Source organism: Megascapheus bottae, chromosome X, assembly GCF_031878675.1.
Source record: "Megascapheus bottae isolate mThoBot1 chromosome X, mThoBot2.hap1, whole genome shotgun sequence".
In the NCBI taxonomy this organism is placed as follows: domain Eukaryota; kingdom Metazoa; phylum Chordata; class Mammalia; order Rodentia; family Geomyidae; genus Megascapheus; species Megascapheus bottae.
The window spans coordinates 85,920,501-85,926,210 of record NC_143547.1 but is presented as its reverse complement, the minus strand read 5'-3'; the positions used below and the strand labels follow the sequence as shown (position 1 = coordinate 85,926,210).

General features: G+C 31.8%; 1 non-coding gene across 1 annotated transcript; it reads left to right on the top strand.

The window, feature by feature from the left end:
- Window positions 1–1,701: 1,701 nt before the first annotated feature.
- LOC150041490 (small nucleolar RNA SNORA25) lies at window positions 1,702–1,833 on the top strand. The gene has a single exon (XR_016533947.1). It is a non-coding gene; the product is annotated as a small nucleolar RNA SNORA25 (small nucleolar RNA).
- The last annotated feature ends 3,877 nt before the right edge of the window (window positions 1,834–5,710 follow it).

Below are 5,710 nucleotides of genomic sequence, written 5' to 3'. Positions count from 1 at the left end.
ATGACAAAATAATATTTATTTATGTACTTAAATACATTAAGCACATGTATGTTTACAAAAGAAGTATGATAATTGTTGAAATAATATGAAAATGGATGCTCCATTTAATCAACAGTGAAATTTAACTCATAAAGTTAGTCCTGTATTTCTTATTCTCCAAGCAAAAACATAAAGATATTTATATTTTTTGTTTTGTCTTTCTGGGCAAAAGGAAGCATAGGAAAAAAGGAAACAGAAACAAATGAGACTAAATCCTACCTTTAATGCTATCATTCATTACATGCAGATCTTACTGAAAACACAGTTTTGAGTAGCTCACTAAATAGTGGAGGATACATCAAACAAATCCAGTGTGTTAGGTACTTTAAACATGGGTGGGAAATCCATGAGGGCAGAAGAACAGCAGAAGGGACTTCTTAAAGGGTCTTGGTTTTCACTGGGGTCTATTGACTGTTGAGGAAAAAACGGCCTGGTGGTGGGGAGTGGTACTGCAACCCGAAGGAACCTTATCAAGAATGGCCTAGAAAAAGAAAAGTTGGTTGTTTTGGAGAGTTTTAGGGATTTTTAAAAAATTATATTTCTTTTAAGAATTTGTACAAATGTATGCCATTCAATAAGCAGTTTATGAATAGAATGTTTCTTGATCATTGTCACTATGTTCAACTTTCTTCTCCTCCTTCCCAAAGCTACACATCCCCTCAACTATTCTTAATTTTTAGGATATACATTAAGTTTTATGACTGCATTCTTACACTCTCCTCTATTCATTCTTCTACTCCCTTCCCTTTCCTTCTACTCCCTCACCTATAGAGTACCTTTTTCCTGTTTTTTATTGTTATACTATGAATTAGAGTTACACTATTTGATTTCTTTTCTTGATTGGTCAGGTTTTGATTATTGCATTTGTGTACATTTGGATACCAACCCCAGAGTGTTCACTGATACATTTATAGATTAATTCTATGTTCCACATATAAGAGAAATATGAATCCTTTATCTCACTGGGCCTGACTTTCTTCACTTAACATTATCTTTTCCAGGTCCTATCATTTCTTTGTAAATGATGCAGTGTCATTCCTTCTAATGGATCAATAAAATTCCATTGAGTATATAAACCCCATTTCTTTCTATTTTAGCAGAACAAGCCAAACTAAAGGAGCCACATTATTTACTTAAAATAAAATTTCCCAGAATATCTAATGGTAAGGATACAAGGATATGGGAAGGCATATAAAGAAAAAATAAAACTAAAGATACTTCATTGCATCATAATTTTGATTAGTGAAAACTTTCAGAGCTTCATAGTTACCAAATATTGCATATGGAAATTACAGCTGCTCTTAATCTGCTTTAGAAGACTGATGCAAATATTAAAAAGTAATGAACTAACAAGATTGTTTGTTAATGCCATATGAAAGTACTAATTATACATCATTTCCTGCTACAGCTAAACCCAAGAGACATCTTCTAAGAAACTGTTAAATAAACTTCTTCACTAGAAATGTGAATGTAGCTGAATTGTATGATGAATTTCTGATAAATAACTCTCATGCAATCACATCCTTAAATATAGAGAAAAATAAATACAGAAAACCCCATAGCCTATTAAATGTATCTACAAAACAAGCTTATTTTTTATGCAAATTGCCTTATTAATATATTTACTCCTCATATTCAAAAATACTTTAAAGGGTAGATAGCTGGTCATTTCAAAGAGGGCTTGTTGTGTTCTGAAACCAAGAGCTCTTAATGCTGTAACCAAAGATAGAAGTTCTCCAAAGGATGCAGTAGCCACACAATAGCAGTGCTATGTTTTCCAGAGGAGATACACTGTGAAAAAAGATGAAAATAAAAATAAAAGGTTAGATCGCCTAATGTAGTCTACTTAGTCTGAATTTACAGGCTTATTACACTAGATATTTATTGTGAATTTTAGTGTTAGTATTTTAATACTTTAATAATATAATTTATAGCAATACTATCCCAAAGTGTATCTGAAAGACTACCCTAGTGCTTGTGTTTTGGGTACTAGTTGTATTTCTATATGCCATTAAAATGTTTATCACATAGGAGAGAAGCTTCATAGGATTCCTTTTTGTAGCAATATCATTAAAGCAACTACCTCTTGTCAATTTTATTTTTAATTTACTTTTTCATAAAATCCATTTGTCATGTCTAATTGTAGCTTTCTAGCAGGTAATTTACTCTAGACAGCCTGCTTGTCTTTGATCATTTACTGAATGGTAATTATTTTTTTTAAATTCAGTTAACGTTGAATATGTGGTTTCTTGAAACTAGGATTATGTTTTTTAATGATTTTCCAATCTTATTGGATATAGAAGTGTCTGGACTCATTGCTTATCAACATGGGCCAAAATTAGTATTTACTGTTTCTGTGCACCTATTAGAAAAAGCCACTGAACTCTGTGCAGATAAATTGGAAAAAGTTGCTCTTCTAAGATACACAGCGTAGTAAGCATAGCACATATAGAATTTCATTTCTAACTTGTAGAACTTAGGTTAGACAATCTTCTGCCGGACATAAGCTGCATGAATCCATACTCTGTGATTTTACTGCTAAGAAATATTTTAATGTGTATCTTCCTATATAATGCCTATAAAATAGTTAAATTATAATTGTCTGATATTATTTTCAGTGACATTTTATTCAATCATTTAAATGTACCACAATTTCAACTAGACAATTGTCTGTTTTGGAACATTTAGTTTAGTTCCATTTTTTGCTGTTATAATAAGCATATTGCAAGCTAAGATTAACATATTGTAACCGAGATCTTTATCCATATCCATTGTTTCTTTAGGCTAAACTCCAACAAGTAGGATTCTAGGATCAGATAACCCAGAATTTCAAGGCATTTGTTTAATATTGCAACATGCTCTCAATAAATATTCTGTTATTTATACTTCCACACGTAGCATATGAGAGGCACCCATGTTCCCAAACCCTCTCCAACAGTGAACATAGTTATGTAAAAATCTTTGCCACTTTAATGGATAAAAAAATATTCATTAAATTTGAATTTGTTTATTTATTTATTTATTCAGTTATTTTTGCCTGATCTGGGTCTTGAAATCAGGGCCTGAATACTGTCCTTGGACTTTCTCAGGACTAGAATTTTGCCACTTGATTTACAGCACTGCATCCAGCTTTTTCTGTTTATGTCACACTGAGGAATTGAACCCAGGGCTTCATGCATGCTAGCCAAGCACTCTACCATCAAGCCCATGCTATTGGCTCTTTTTTTCATATTTTTTATTGTAATTAATAGAAGAGTTACATGATATTTGCCAGAGAGGAGGTGTATTAATTCACATTTTATCATTAATAACATATCTATTTATTGGTCATTACTTTTTATTTGTCATGTTTTATGTCATTTACCTATTTTTCTATAGGGATTAAATAATTTTTCTAAGTTATCCATGTCAATAATTCATATGTCAGCACTGTTAAAAATTTTTATAATTTTTCCATTTGTCATTTGATTTTTAGCTCTGTGTAAGACTATTTTGAAAAAAGTTAAATAATGAGTTCTAATAGGTCGTTATTCCCATGAAAAAAGGCCAAATTCACATAAATAATCACCCACATCAAAGATATTGCCTTCTAATATTTATACAGATTTTTCATTTCTTTGTATGTATTTCTTTCATTAAGAAATATAATATGAAAAATCGTTGCACCGCAAGTGCATTGAGAAGAATAAGCTCAGTTTTAATGAGGTCCTGTGTTGAATCCCCAAGTCTAAACGTTAAAATATGGTGTAGAAAGAAGATTCTACACATAGCTATTGAGCCTTTGTCCAAGACTCCGGTGCATATCCTCCTTTGGCTTCAGTATGTGAATGTCTAGAGTCCTAAGCTTTCACATCACAGTGTGTGAATATTTATATATATATATATATATGTGTATGTATGTATGTATACATACATACAAATATTATACTTTCAATGTGTCTACTTGAAGATTTATAAGCATATTCTAGTTACCAAAAATAAGGAAACCATGTAGTCTATGTTTCCTTGACCCTGGCCAACTTTGCTTAATATAATTTTTGCTGGTCTTTTCTTTTCCTTCTTTCCTGATGGATGAATATTTATCTGCAGATGGTCATATCATATGAAATGAACACAAAGTAAAAGAAACCTGTGATATTTTTAGTTGCCATTGTTGCTGTTTTTGTTTTTTGCTTTTGTTTAGTTTGATAGTTTGCATTTGTGAGAGTTAGGAAGGGCATATAAAAGGTGGACCAAGGAGGATTAAATACAAGTTATACTCACTGGACACTATGTGGAAAATGAAATGGATATTTTGTGGGTGGCGATAGGACAGAAAAACTGGGAAAGAGCAAAAGAAGGGGAGACATGGTTCAAAAACTGTAGTAATTATTCATTACCTTATTCATGTAACTATACCCCTCCATTTATTAACTCTACAATAACAATACAATAAATAAAAAATAAAATAAAATTTGCCTATAGACTGAAAAAAAGATTTTTGACATAACCATATATTTACATTCTGACACTGGTCAAATCAATTCTCTCAGTCCCAGTTTCTCTGCTTATAAATTGAAGCCCTAAAAGACTAAGAGAAAAAATGGAAATTCCAAAGACTCATGATCATATGCAAACTCACAATCCTATAAGGGCTATATCTTCAATGACTGCCAAAAATTAATTTTCTCTTTGTATTCAATGACTTCTATATATGTTTACTTGTTTATTTTCTACAGCATCCAATGCAGAACTATTATTATGATGTAAGTTTTCAGTTCCCTGGATTTTGTTTTGTTTGTTTGTTTGTTTTTTTGTTGTTTGTTTGTTTGTAGGTCATGGAGCTTGAACTTGGCCTGGACGATGTCCATGGGCTCTTCAGCTCAAGGCTGCCACCCTATCCTTGAGCCAAGAGGTTCATTGAAGATAAGAGTCTCAGGTCCTTTTGTGCCCTGGCTGGCTTTGAACTTTGATCTTCAGATCTCAGCTTCTCGATTAGCTGGGATTACAAGCTTGAGCCACCACACCTGGCTCTGGATTCTGTTTTATCCTGTTATGTTTGTTTGCTTTGGAATAGACTTAGATGAGACTAAGATAAAATTGAATGACCTCTTCCCAGAATGAATCTGTGGCTTTAGACACATTTCCCTTCATTTTTTTCCGCTGGTGGTCAAAGTAAAATTGCAATTATACTATTGTTAAATAAAGAGAAGGATACTTAGCATATGGAATCTCTGTTTCATTTATATGTACAATAAGTTTGCTAATACACAATAAGTAATTGAGCAATGAGTTTTTATACTGTTTTGGAGTGATACATTCTTGAGTTTATTGCACTGGTGATATTAATAATATTAAGTAGTTATTAAACTGGAAAACTTTTCATGCATAAATTCAGTGTGTGAACATGAGTAGCTTTGAAATAACAGCTCATAAAATCTCAGGAGACATTTTTAAGCCTGTTGAAGATATTCAGTGATCCATGATTTTACTGATGGTCTGTAGACAGTATATTTTCAAATTATGAAACGTTTGTTATGATTTCATTCAAAATTACTACTTTCTATGTATTTTTAAATGTTTGGTTTATATAAAATACTGTTCTCACTTTTTCAGAGTACATTGTAATTAGCGAAGCTAATTATCTATTGAGATTATCAATGTGGGTGAACATAACACATAGGAATTTTAT